The sequence below is a fragment of the Notechis scutatus genome, chromosome 8 (genome assembly GCF_049901735.1).
Source record: "Notechis scutatus isolate UNSWTSFEM ecotype Mainland chromosome 8, rNotScu1.2, whole genome shotgun sequence".
NCBI lineage: Eukaryota > Metazoa > Chordata > Lepidosauria > Squamata > Elapidae > Notechis > Notechis scutatus.
In genome coordinates this window covers 18,684,611-18,696,575 of record NC_142016.1, presented here as the reverse complement: position 1 = coordinate 18,696,575, position 11,965 = coordinate 18,684,611, and the positions used below count along the sequence as shown (strand labels likewise).

The window sequence follows — 11,965 nt, the reverse complement described above, 5'->3', positions numbered from 1 at the left end:
CCATAGAACTTCTCTATCAGCAGGTTGGAATTGACTGGATGTATGAAAGCCAAGATATGCTGGATATATAGACTGGATATACTGCAGCCCAAAAATTAAAAGACGCTTGTTCCTAGAGAGGAAAGCTGGGACAAATCAAGACAGCATACTAAAAAGCAGCGACATCCCCCTGCCAACAAAAGTGTGTAGAGGCTAAGTGTGTCAAGGCTATGGTTTTTCCAATTGCAATATATGGCTATGAAAGTTGGACCATAAGGAAGGCTGAGCGCCAAAGAATGGAGGCCTTTGAACTCTGGTGCTGGAGAAGAAGACTCCTGCGAGTCCCTTGGACTTTAGGCCATCAAACCAGTCAGTCCTACAGGAGATCAACCCTGACTGCTATTCAGAAGGCCAGATCCTGAAGATGAAACTCAAAGACTTTGGCCACCTAATGAGAAAGGAAGGACTCACTGGAGAAGAGCCTAATGCGATTGAGGACAATAGAAGAAGGGGACAGCAGAGAAGGAGGTGGCTGGATGGAGTCACTGAAGCAGTTGGCGTGAGCTTAAATGGACTCTGTAGCATGGTAGAGGACAGGAAGTCCTGGAGGAACATTGTCCATGGGGTCGTGATGGGTCGGACACGACTTCACAACTAACAACAACAACAATGAAAGTCAGCTGGAACTAAACTTAGTCCAGACTTAGTTGTTTTGCTGGCTGGGGAATTCTGGGATTTGAAGTCCACAAGTCTTAACGTTGCCAAGGTTGGAAACTCTGATATAAAGTCTTCATTGCTCTTCTCTGCACTCTTTCTAGAGTCTCAACATCTTTTTTACATCGTCATGACCAAAACTGGAGGCAGAATTGCAAGTGTGGTCTTACCAAAGCAATATAAAGTGGTATTAACATTTCATGAGATCTTGATTCTATCCCTCTCTTAAGGCAGAGCCTATAGGAAGGGGCTGAATCTTCTTTCTTTTTCATTCTCATCTTTCACCCTCCTCCTGATCATTCCTTTTTTTTTGACCTCATTATGACTTCTTCAGTCCCCAATTACAACCAAGAGGATCATAATTCTAGGGAGGAGAGGAAAAAACAGCAGGAGCTGATGAACTCGTAAGGAAAAAAAAAAGATCTTGTTATTCAAATGGGCTTAGTAATAAAAATAACAAGCCCCCCCAAATTATGGATAATGTGTAATATTTAGAAAGAGCTATTTTAAAATAGAAATCTGACATTCTCAGTATGGGGACCCGACACAATTTAAGTCTCTCTTCCATTTGAGAAAATAAATAAAAAATGAAGAAGTAAAAGATGCCGGATCTGGTCATTTCTGAACAAACTATGTTGACCTCTAGTAAAACAAAAGAATATATTTTTGTAAGTGCAATTTTCTTAGGGAAATAAGGAAGACTATCCTTGTAATGACGCTGCTTTTATCATGCTAAACATTCAGAGGAGAGGATTGCAGATTTTACCCTAATTTCCCTAGTCTAGAGATTGTAAACTATAGCCAGAATTAAGCTCAAAAAGTAATGTCAAGATGGCAAAGAATGACAGAGCAGAGAAGAACATTCTAGGACAGGGGTTGCCAATCTTTTGGACCTCAGGGACCACCAAACTCATAATTTTAAATCCCACGGACCACTAATATGAATTTTGACTGATGGTGGCTTGCTGATGTTTTCCCAGGGTCTCTGCAGAAAGCAGCAGAGACCCTGGGAAAATCCCCCAAAAAAGTTTGCAGGAAAATTCCCCACCCTGTTGTCCTACTGATCAATCATTCTTTATTTGGGATTTCAGGATACCGTCTCCATCTCCATTCTCAGGGGGAGAGAGAGAGACTTTTGGCTTCATGCAAGGAAAGCAGCAGAAGCAGCAGAAGTCTTTCTTTCTCTCCCCCAAACTCTGCCAGAATGGCGCAGCCTCTTGGAGCAGGATGCCTTGCAGGGTTCCAAAGACTCATTTCTGGCAGAGTTTGGGGGAGAGAAAGAAAGGCTTTTCCTGCTTTCCTTGTGTGCAGCCAAAAGCAGAAGAAGAAAGAAGCGGAAAGAAGCAGCCCAGTGGCCAGGTGAGGTGTGTGGGGCAAGTTCCCCCGCTCTGGCCCTTCCCCCCTCCCCTCACTACCTCGTGTTGTTCGCAATGCCAGCGACGCAAGCCTTGTGTTCCCACAGGCCATGTGGGCAGCACAGCCTTGTGTTCCCATGCAATCTGGATTAATTGCTTTGGGAGTGACATTTCTCTGCGGCCCACCAAAATTTTCTCACGGACCACCAGTGGTTCCAGGCCCACTGGTTGGTGACCACTGGTCTAGGACTGAGATCTTATAACCATGTAAATACCAGGTCATATTCTTAGTCCCAAAGGTTCTTTTTCAAGAGGCAACTGGACTTTCTTTTTTTTTTCTTTGAAGACATTTCGCTCCTCATCCAAGAAGCTTATAAAGCTCTGACTGGATGTAGCGTAATGGAAGGATTTACATTCCTTGCAGACAGCTGGTCATTTGCATTCTTTTAGAGAGTAGTTGAGGCAATTTGGAGGTTTGTCATGTCCTCAGGGTCAGCTTACTAGTGCAAATGGAACTGATCCAGTCAGAGCTGAAGAAGCTTCTTGGATGAGAAGCAAACATCTTCAAGGAAAAACAAAGAAAGTAAAGGTGACTTTTGAAAAAGCACCCTCCGGACAACCAATGCTTTGATGACAGAATCTCCACAGATCGGCCACATTCTAATTACAGAAGGAAGAACCTCTTTTTTTTTTTTTTGGCAGAGGTTATCAGCTGCTAGGTATTCAAATCCTGTGATCTGTCTGTACCTATAAAGATCAGAATAATGCAAGCAATTAGCAATGATATTCTCTGCGATATTTATAGAAGCAAAAGTTGGATGGTGAAGGAACAAGCGGGGGAAAAATATTGATGCTTTTGAAAATTTGGAGAAGATTCCTGAGACTATCATGGATAGCTAAGAAAACAAACGGATGGATCATTTATCCATGGATCATTTATCAAATCCATCCACAGTTATTTTACTTTGGAATACACTGTGCAAAGATTTAGGTCTCTGGAGAAGAAGGCTCCAATGCTGGAAAAAGTGGAAGGAAAATGAGGAACAGGATGAACCAGCAGCGAAATGGATGGTTCAGTCATGATGGTGGTGGGTCAGATTGGTGATCAGGTGATCATCCTGGAGAATTATCTATCTATCTATCATCTATCTATCTATCTATCTATCTATCTATCTATCTATCTATCTATCTATCTATCTATCTATCTATCTATCTATCTATCTATCTAATCTATCTACCAACCACCAATCATCTCTCTCTCTCCCATCCATCCATCCATCCATCCATCCATTCATCCATCCATCCATCCATCCGTCTATCATCTATCATATCTCATCTATCTGTCTGTCTACCTACCTACCTACCTTCTTACCAATCATATATATATATATCTCATCCATCCATCCATGTATCCATCTGTCTGTCTATCTATCATCTATCATATCTCATCTATGTATTTGTCTGCCTGTCTATCTGCCTGCCTGCCTGCCTGCCTGCCTGCCTATGTATGTATGTATGTATGTATGTATGTATGTATGTATGTATGTATGTATGTATGTATGTATCTATCTATCTATCTATCTATCTATCTATCTATCTATCTATCTATCTATCTATCTATCTATCTATCTATCTATCTATCTATCTATCTATCTCAGCCGCTACACCTTGGGGAAAAAAGCCATTTTATCCCTTGTATTACGCATTTCTACCATACCATCTTAGCAACCACAATCCCCTCCCTTGCACATTCATCTTGTCGCGAGCTCACAGTCTGAATCATCTAATACCAGTCCAATTTTTTCCCCGCTTCAAATTAGGCAGAGAGCCAAGATGTGCAACGTTCATTAAGTTCCCACCCCTTTGCTTAGATCACAAGGCCGATCTTGATCAGAAGACTGGTAGCTTCCTGGGGGAGGTGCCTTCATCCCAGGTGAGTGGATAACATAACAGGCTTTTGACTATTGATCAGCACATCAGGGTCCTTCAAATTTTATCTACCCTTCGCCTCTCCCTCCCTTTCTCTCTCTCTCTCTGTGTGTATGTGTGTGAATTGATCAACCCTTTGGAGTTTGATAGGCATTATTGGGGGTATATATCTGGACTGCAAAACCTCAAAATACTATAACATGGCAGTGTCCATTAAATAACTCTGTTCCCCAACTCTGTTAGGTGGTCCTGAATCTTTGCAATTCACAGGGGGGAATCCTATGTGGATTAAAAAAATCCCTCTAGGGCAGGAGTCTTCAACTTTGGCAACTCTAAGACTTGTGGACTTCAACCCCCAGATTTCCCCAGCCTGCCATTCTGGCTGGAGAATTCTGGGAGTTGCAGTCCACAAGTCTTAAAGTTGCCAAGGTTGGAGACCCCTGCTTTAGGGCACTCCAGCAAGATCTGTATGACTCTAAAGACCACTAGAGAACAAAGGCATACAGAGACAGAGTGGGGGTGGGGGAATAAGAATCTGGATTTGTTCATCACAATAATGCACCAAGTAAACGTTTATGGTAAGTCTCTGTGTGTTTGTAAAGGAGTTATTTGAGCAAAGGGCTTGAAATGTTTTACAGATTAACTGAGTTGGAAGGGACCTTGTAGGTCATCTAGTCCAACCCCGCCACCCAAGCAGGAGATCCTACACCATTTCTGACAAATGGCAGTCCAATGTTGCACCAGCCCAGCCATGATCACCTGCAAAACATGGTTCCTGTTTTGGGGTGAATCTGCACAGTTGCTTCTTAATTTTCACCCATTTCAATAGCTCAACAATGAAAACAAAACTGGGGAGTTTTGTAAAACACCCCATTACGCTCATAACATCTGGGAAAGCATGGGGACCAACCATTCTCCCATCCTTTAACACCTGGGACCTTTGCACCCCGTTGCCTGTCTAACCCATAATCCCCAACCTCCACCGCCATATGGTCTGAGAATGATGGGAACTGTAATCTATGCGGTTCTGAGAGTGCCAGATGGAGGAAGGGGCTGGGAGGGGGGCAGTTTTTGAAGATGGGGAGCTCCCTCCATTCTCCTTTTCTCTCTAACCAGGCAGGCGCCCCTTCCTCCCGTCCTCCCTTGCTTAAAACACGGAGGCCAGGCCGCTTCGGCGGCCCCGCCGGCAGCAAAACCTGTTCCTCCGTACCTGTCCGCGCAGGTTTGGGTGTGGTCTGCCCTAGGTTCTACTTAGCCAGGCCCGACAGGGGGGGCGCCTCCGCCCGCCGCTGGCTTTCCGGGTCGGTTTGGGCTATCAGGTTGCTTGTCCCGAGCTCTCCCGGCTGGGGTAAGTGGAAGGGGTCGAGAGGGGGGCTTGGATCGGGCCGTGTTCCGCAGGGAGGGTCTTTCTCTGGGCGACCCGAAGGGGAGGAGGAGAGCTCGCGGGCTGGCCTCGTTCTTGGCCGGGAGAAACAGCGAACCTCCCCGACTTGGCTTCGCCCTCTTTAGTTGCGCTTCGGTTTAGAAACCAGGCTCGGAAAGGGGCAGCGCCTTTGGCCCGCGATGCCTTTGGCTGGCACGGAGGGCCGGGCGAAGCGGGGCTCCCCGTGGGCTGATCTGGGCCTCTCCAACCCGAGGGGGGGAAGGGGGAAAAAAGAGCGTTTTGTAGCTTCTTTCGCAACTCCTGTAATTTCCCGAAGGCAGCGGACAGCGGCTTGAAGCGTGATTTCTCTCTCTCTCCCTACCTTGCAAAACAAAATAATAATGATAATGATAATAATAAATACTCGAGTGTTGCCCCAATTCTAATTGGAGCCCTTGGAGCAATACCTAAAGGACTGCCTCACTATTTGGAAATCCTGAATTTATCAGACTTGCATACCCTGATTCTACAAAAAACCACCCTACTTGGAACAGCTTATATCCTCCCAGGCTACCTGAACAGTTCTTAGGTCCTTGGTTAGGACTCGAGCTGTTGAGCTACCAAACTAGCCCCAAAGGCTGTGAATCTCACTGAATATTTTAATAATAATTAATAATAATAATAATAATAATAATAATAATAATAATAATAATAATAATAATAATAATAATAATAATAATAATAATAATAATAATAATAATAATAATAATAATAATAATAATAATAATAGACACCTCAGGTGGCACTTCAGTAATTATGGCGGGCATTAAAACAAGCACAACACACCCACACACAGCATTAGTGGCACTCTTGTGGCACTCGCTTATAAATCCGGAACTCTCAGCTTGGTGCAGAAAATGGGAGCTGCTTTATTTAGAGGCCAGGCATGGAAATGGGAGCTCCCCCCTGCCGTCAGTTTTAGGGGGTTGCATATGTTTTGCATTTTATGAATGAAGGGACAGGATTTCTGGAAGCCCCGAAGCTGGGGAGGGGCTTCCCATCCCCAGTTCGGTCCCATTGTAGTTTGTTTATGCTTAGTGTATATGGCATGGGACGAGGCCATTGTGTTGTGTGCAATTAAAATGGGGCTTTGACAAGCCATGTCTTCGTGGGATATGTCAGTCCAGCCACTGAGTTGATGTCAATGGGCAAAGCCAACTGGGAGGGATCAAACTGCATGGGATAGTTAAGGCTGTTTGATTTGTTTTTCACAGAATTGGTGCCTTTCAGACCCAATTACGTTTCTCAACTCCCATTGTGTGTTGACTGCACTGTGAACTGTAGACCAACTTAGTTAGAAGGCCACCAAGGAAGCCACTGCCCAAAAAAATCTATAAAACACTTCCCATGAAAAGTGTGGGATCGGTGGTCTGAAGTAAGCTTGATATTAATGGTTAACTTTTAGATTTTGATTTCTCCCCCCTTTCCAACAGCGGCTCAAAGTAACATCCTCAACACTTCCTCTAGCTATGAATTATATCTGGAAAGGTATCCAAACTTTTTTTTTTTCCTGCAGGAGGAAACATTTTTTGGCCTAAGGATAATCTGGATAATGTGAGGTAATCCCTTTAGAGCAGGGGTGTCCAACCTTGGCAACTTTAAGACTTGTGGACTTCAACTCCCAGAATTCCTCAGCCAGCAAAGCTGGCTGAGGAATTCTGGGAGTTGAAGTCCACAAGTCTTAAAGTTGCCAAGGTTGGACACCCCTGCTTTAGAGAGATAGGTATGGTCTGTATTCATATAACATTTGAAGGGACGCCAGCAAATTGGACTGAGAGAGTGTCAACCTACCTTCCAAAGCATCTGAGGGCAGGACAGGAAGTCATAGATGGAACCTTATTAAGGAGAGATCCAACCTAGAACTAAGGAGAAATTTCCCGACAGTGAGAATCAATGGAACGGCTTGCCTTCAGAAGTTGTGGGAGCTCCATCACTGAAGGTTTTAAGAAAAGATTGGACTGCCATTTGTCTAGAGTGGTATAGGCCAGGATTTCCTACTTCAGCAGGGGACTAGACCTCCAAGGTGCCTTCCAATCCTACTATTCTGTTTTATATTTTTGTATTTATTTTGTTTTGTATTTATATTTATATTTATATATCATCCTGGTTGATGTCCATGGGCAGATTATTTTCTAGGGTATAGAATAGAAGTGATTTAGCATTGTCTTCTGGGGTGATTTTTTTCAGCTTCCCTGTCTAGCCAACAGCAACAGAGTTTTTAGTGGCCCCTCATCCATGCACCAACTAGATCTTGCCCAATTTAACTTTTGAGAACAGCCAGGGCCAACTAGTTGCTCCTTGCTGACTATACAGGTTGTTTTTTATTGAAAGTGTTGTGTTGGGAACCCAACCGTCATATCACAGTGGGCTTCCAGGACAATGCAGTGAAAGGAATCCCGGCCTTCACATCTTGTTTATACACGTTCTCTTCCTGAAATGGTTTATTACTCTTGTCTTGTGGCCTTCTTAGTCAAGAATGTGGCCATCTGTTACAGCAGTGGCCCCCAATTATTTGGGCACCACAGATCCATGGAGAGAGGTTTTTCCACAGACCGAAGGGGTGAGATTTCACGTGCTGCCTGCATCCCGCAGATGGGGCTTCGCTTGTTGTCGGTCCATGGACCAGAGGACGGGGACCCCTGTGTTACAAGACAACTTGTTGGCTGATTCCTGGGATTTCTGTAGTGATCAGGGATCCAGTTTTCTTGGGGAGAGGCCCTTCTGTTCAGCCAGGGCAAGCAGGGATGGAAGAGAGTTGAAACTGTAGGAACAAAGCCCAAAGTATTACTCTTATCTAATTCACTTTTGCTTTCCTATCTGGAATGTCACTGATTTTTTTTAAAAAAAATATTTATTTTTAAATAGTTACAATAATTCCATCTTTCATTCATACAGTGTGTCGACTGGGTACATATATCTTGTGCTAACAATCCTAATCAATATGTTTTAACCAATATAACAATAATCACATTTTCTTGGTAAATCATAAATCATTTCCTCTTATATTTATAATCTTTATAACCATCTTGACTGATTTCTTTGTATATTCTTCTACTCAATTTTACCATGTTTTATTTTCTAACCATTTATAAAATAAGTCCCATAATCATATAATCAGTTTCTTTTTTTCCCTTTAATTTCCAGTGTTAATCTATTCATCTCTGCACATTCAAATATTTTCTCAATCACTTTTTCCTCTGCTGGTCTCTTATCTCATTCACATTTGCTTTCCTTTCTGGAATATGGGCCATCACTGATTTGGTCTGGTTGGTTTTAACAACTTCTTCGAAAAGCCCTCTAAAAAAACAATTGTCCTCTAACAAATTGTAGGTGTAGAAATTGCAAATATCTTCCAGAAATACAGGATTCCGTGGTTGAAGATGAGGTCTTTTTTCATGGATTGAAATATGGAATTTGTCAAATGGACATTTGTACTTTCTGGTGGAATAGCTTTACTTTTTTTAGGGGATCTTTGACTTACAAACTTTCATTTAGTAACTGTCCAAAATACTGAAAAAAGTGACATGACTGGTTTTCACACTTATGACCATTGCAGCAATCCAATGGTCGCGTGATCAAAACTGGCAACTGGCGTGTCTTTATGACATGATCCTTGAAATTGAAATACTTTATTGTCATTGTATGTATATACACAGTATACACATACAGCGAAACACCCAGAAACCAGACCCAACACCCATACACACATGACAATCCCCAAACACCCACCACCACCAAAACTCCCCGCCTCCTAAAAACACACAAGCCTCCACACAACAGACCAAGTGATACTATCCAACAGCTCCCTGATGGTGGTCTTTAAGTTCATTGTTAAGTGCAATAATAGCTCTGGCATAAAAACTGTTCTGAAAATGTGTGGTCCAAGTTCTAATTGTTCTGTATCTTCTGCCAGCTGTCAGCGCTCCAACAAATCCACCCCCATTCAAATCGTAAGTCTCTAGTTGCATCTCTCAAGAGTAAAAAATAATAATAATGATTTATTAGGAGTGGCCATGTTGGCATTAGCTGGGTGTAGCTGACACTAAAATACATTCATTTCCCCCTTGACCCTGGTCTTCACCCCCTGGATGTATATTTTCCAATGGGATACATCCATAGCCAAGAGTCATCAATCATGCTCTCCAGTAATATTTTTGTGCGCCAACAGCTTTGGGCTGCCAAGGTGATTATCTGAGGCATTTGAGGAATGCACTGCTTTCCCCCACTCCCTTTCTGCTGGCAACTAAAAAGATCAAAGGAGTATTATTATTTTTAGTTGACACCAGAAAGCAACAGTCCAAAAAGATTGTAAGCAGGATGGGAAGAATCTCTGAGAACGTTGTGCGACTTCCTCAAACAGCGACATGTGAAGATGTCGTCCAGGGCTGGTAGCTGGAGCCCGATGATGTTCTGGGCAGTTTTAATAATTCTCTGTAGAGCTTTTTGTCCACTACAGAGCTGCTCCCATACCATGCAAGAATGTCTTATGTCATGACACTCTCAATGATGCTGCGGTAGTAAGACAGAAGTAGATACTGAGATAGATTGATCTTCCTGAGCGTTCTCAGGAAGTACAGCCTCTTCTGTGCCTTCTTCACAAGCATGTTAGCATTCATAGTGCATGAGAGGTCCTCCGAAATAGAAGTGCCCAGAAATTTAAAACTACCAACCCTCTCCACCTCCTCCTCACCATTTATGTGCAATGGTAAATGTCTCAGGGTCACAATGATCTTTTGAATGCAAACCATTGCATGCGTTTTCTAACTTTTCCAGCTGACTTTCGAACAAGCAGAGTCAAATGGGGAAACCCAGATTTCGACCCCCCTGATTCACTGAACATAAAAAGCGATTCGCTTTGCAATGGTGGCCAAAAAGGCCATTAAAACGGGACAAATCTCCTTGAACCACTGTCTCGCTTAACCAGAGAAAATTCGAGGATTCCATTGTGGCTGTAAGCCGAGGACTGCCTCTCCTTGGAAACTTTGGCCTCCCAAAGCAAGCATGGCGACTTGAAAAACAAGGCGAGTCTCCTGCTTTGCATCCCTATCTGGAAACCCGGAACCTTTTGTCAAACAATTGCATCACCTCCAGCTATTGTTGGTGGAGTTGCAGAAAATTTTCAGTCTCGCCTGAGCTAGGTGTGTGGGGGGGGAGTAACTCCCAGTCAGGATTAAATACAAAGGTGGGGGTTTTTTTTGCCGGCACATTTAATGACCTTCGGGTAATAAAACAGATTATTCTTTCTTTGCTTGTATTCAGAGATTGATCCTGCCATTCTGCAGAAAGGAAGCTGGACTTTTGTCCTGGACAAAGTTTTATCTAATGCCATGGGGGTGGGTGGGTGTTCCTTTATCTTTGTCTTTGGGAGACGTTGTTTCCTTTCTTGGGGGGGGGGGGGGGGCGGGGGAAAGAAAGCAGAAAGGAGCCAGATCAGAAAATTAGAGATTTACACAAGGGGAGGGAAGATAAGGAACTTAAAGAACATTTTTAAAAATATTTTTATTGTACATTTTCTTTTATTATACATCACATTTCCAGTTTTGCAATGAGAGTGTATTGGCTATATATCAAGTCCTTTTTAGATCTACATCGTATTATACACCCTGAACTAACAGACTTAAGATCATTGTTAAAGAGAGACAGGAAGTTTGGATTTCACAGCATGCTTTGTTTTTGTTCCATTCTTTTAATGATGCCGTGCTACTTCAGAAGATAAGCCGGGGTGTCCAACCTTGGTGAGACCTTTTAAGGCGTGTGGACCTCAATTCCTAGAATTCCCCAGCCAGCATACTTTGCCACCATATGCAGACTACGTACCTTTTGATCTCTTGTTCTGTAAAATTTGAAAGAAATTTCCTTTGGGCAAAGTTTCTTTCTCAGGGGTGGAAAAAGCTGTTTCAATGGCTGTTGCGCAAAAGCCCCAGGAAGATTATATCTTGAAGTGGCGCAAAAACTATCAATGTGTTTTCACCTCCTCCAGCTTTTGGAATGGTTCTATCAAGCTGGAAGGAAGAGAGTAGGTAAGAGGTAAAGAAACTTATTTTAAAAAGTCCAAAAGGAATTGAAAGCTTTTTAAAAGTTTTTCTTTTTCACCTCCTTTCTACTTTTGTATTTTAATCATTGTTAAAATGTGCTTTGTTCGTCTTTTTTTCCTTGTTTAGAAACATGCACACACCATATTCATTCACAATGCAATGTTAAGTAAAGCATTAAGACTGAAACTTTTACTGGAAAGCAATTAAATTTAACTCAACTTGCAGCGGCTTTTTAACGTTACGTTTAATTCTGGGTGAAAAAAAAGCTGAATAAAAGGATACTCTTTTAATATTTTACAGCTAGTTTAAATTATAATTGAGACCGAGGAATCCATCACCAAGCAATGTAATTGTAAAATATGATTTTACGTGATCATGGTAATTTCAGGAATCCCTTTTTGCCGCGATAGCCGTAGGGACCCACTGCAAATACCCTTTGTTCAATGAGATTGCAGCTTTGAACAGTCATTGACCAGACAGCTGTAACCCGAGGACAACCTATAAATCATAAGCAGTACTGTTATAATATT

At 42.6% G+C, this 11,965-nt stretch overlaps 1 protein-coding gene across 2 annotated transcripts in view; it reads left to right on the top strand.

Moving 5' to 3' along the window:
- Positions 1-2,575: 2,575 nt before the first annotated feature.
- The window catches only part of LOC113423728 (FXYD domain-containing ion transport regulator 3), a 24,813-nt gene continuing 15,423 nt past the window's right edge, over positions 2,576-11,965 (top strand). The window contains exons 1-2 of one of the 2 annotated variants that reach the window (XM_087970911.1): positions 2,576-2,637; positions 3,869-3,981. The gene's annotated coding sequence lies outside the window, so the exon portion shown is untranslated. Of the gene's footprint in view, positions 2,638-3,868; positions 3,982-5,018; positions 5,326-11,965 lie in introns of those variants that run through there. The other variant, XM_087970910.1, reaches the window with a different exon arrangement.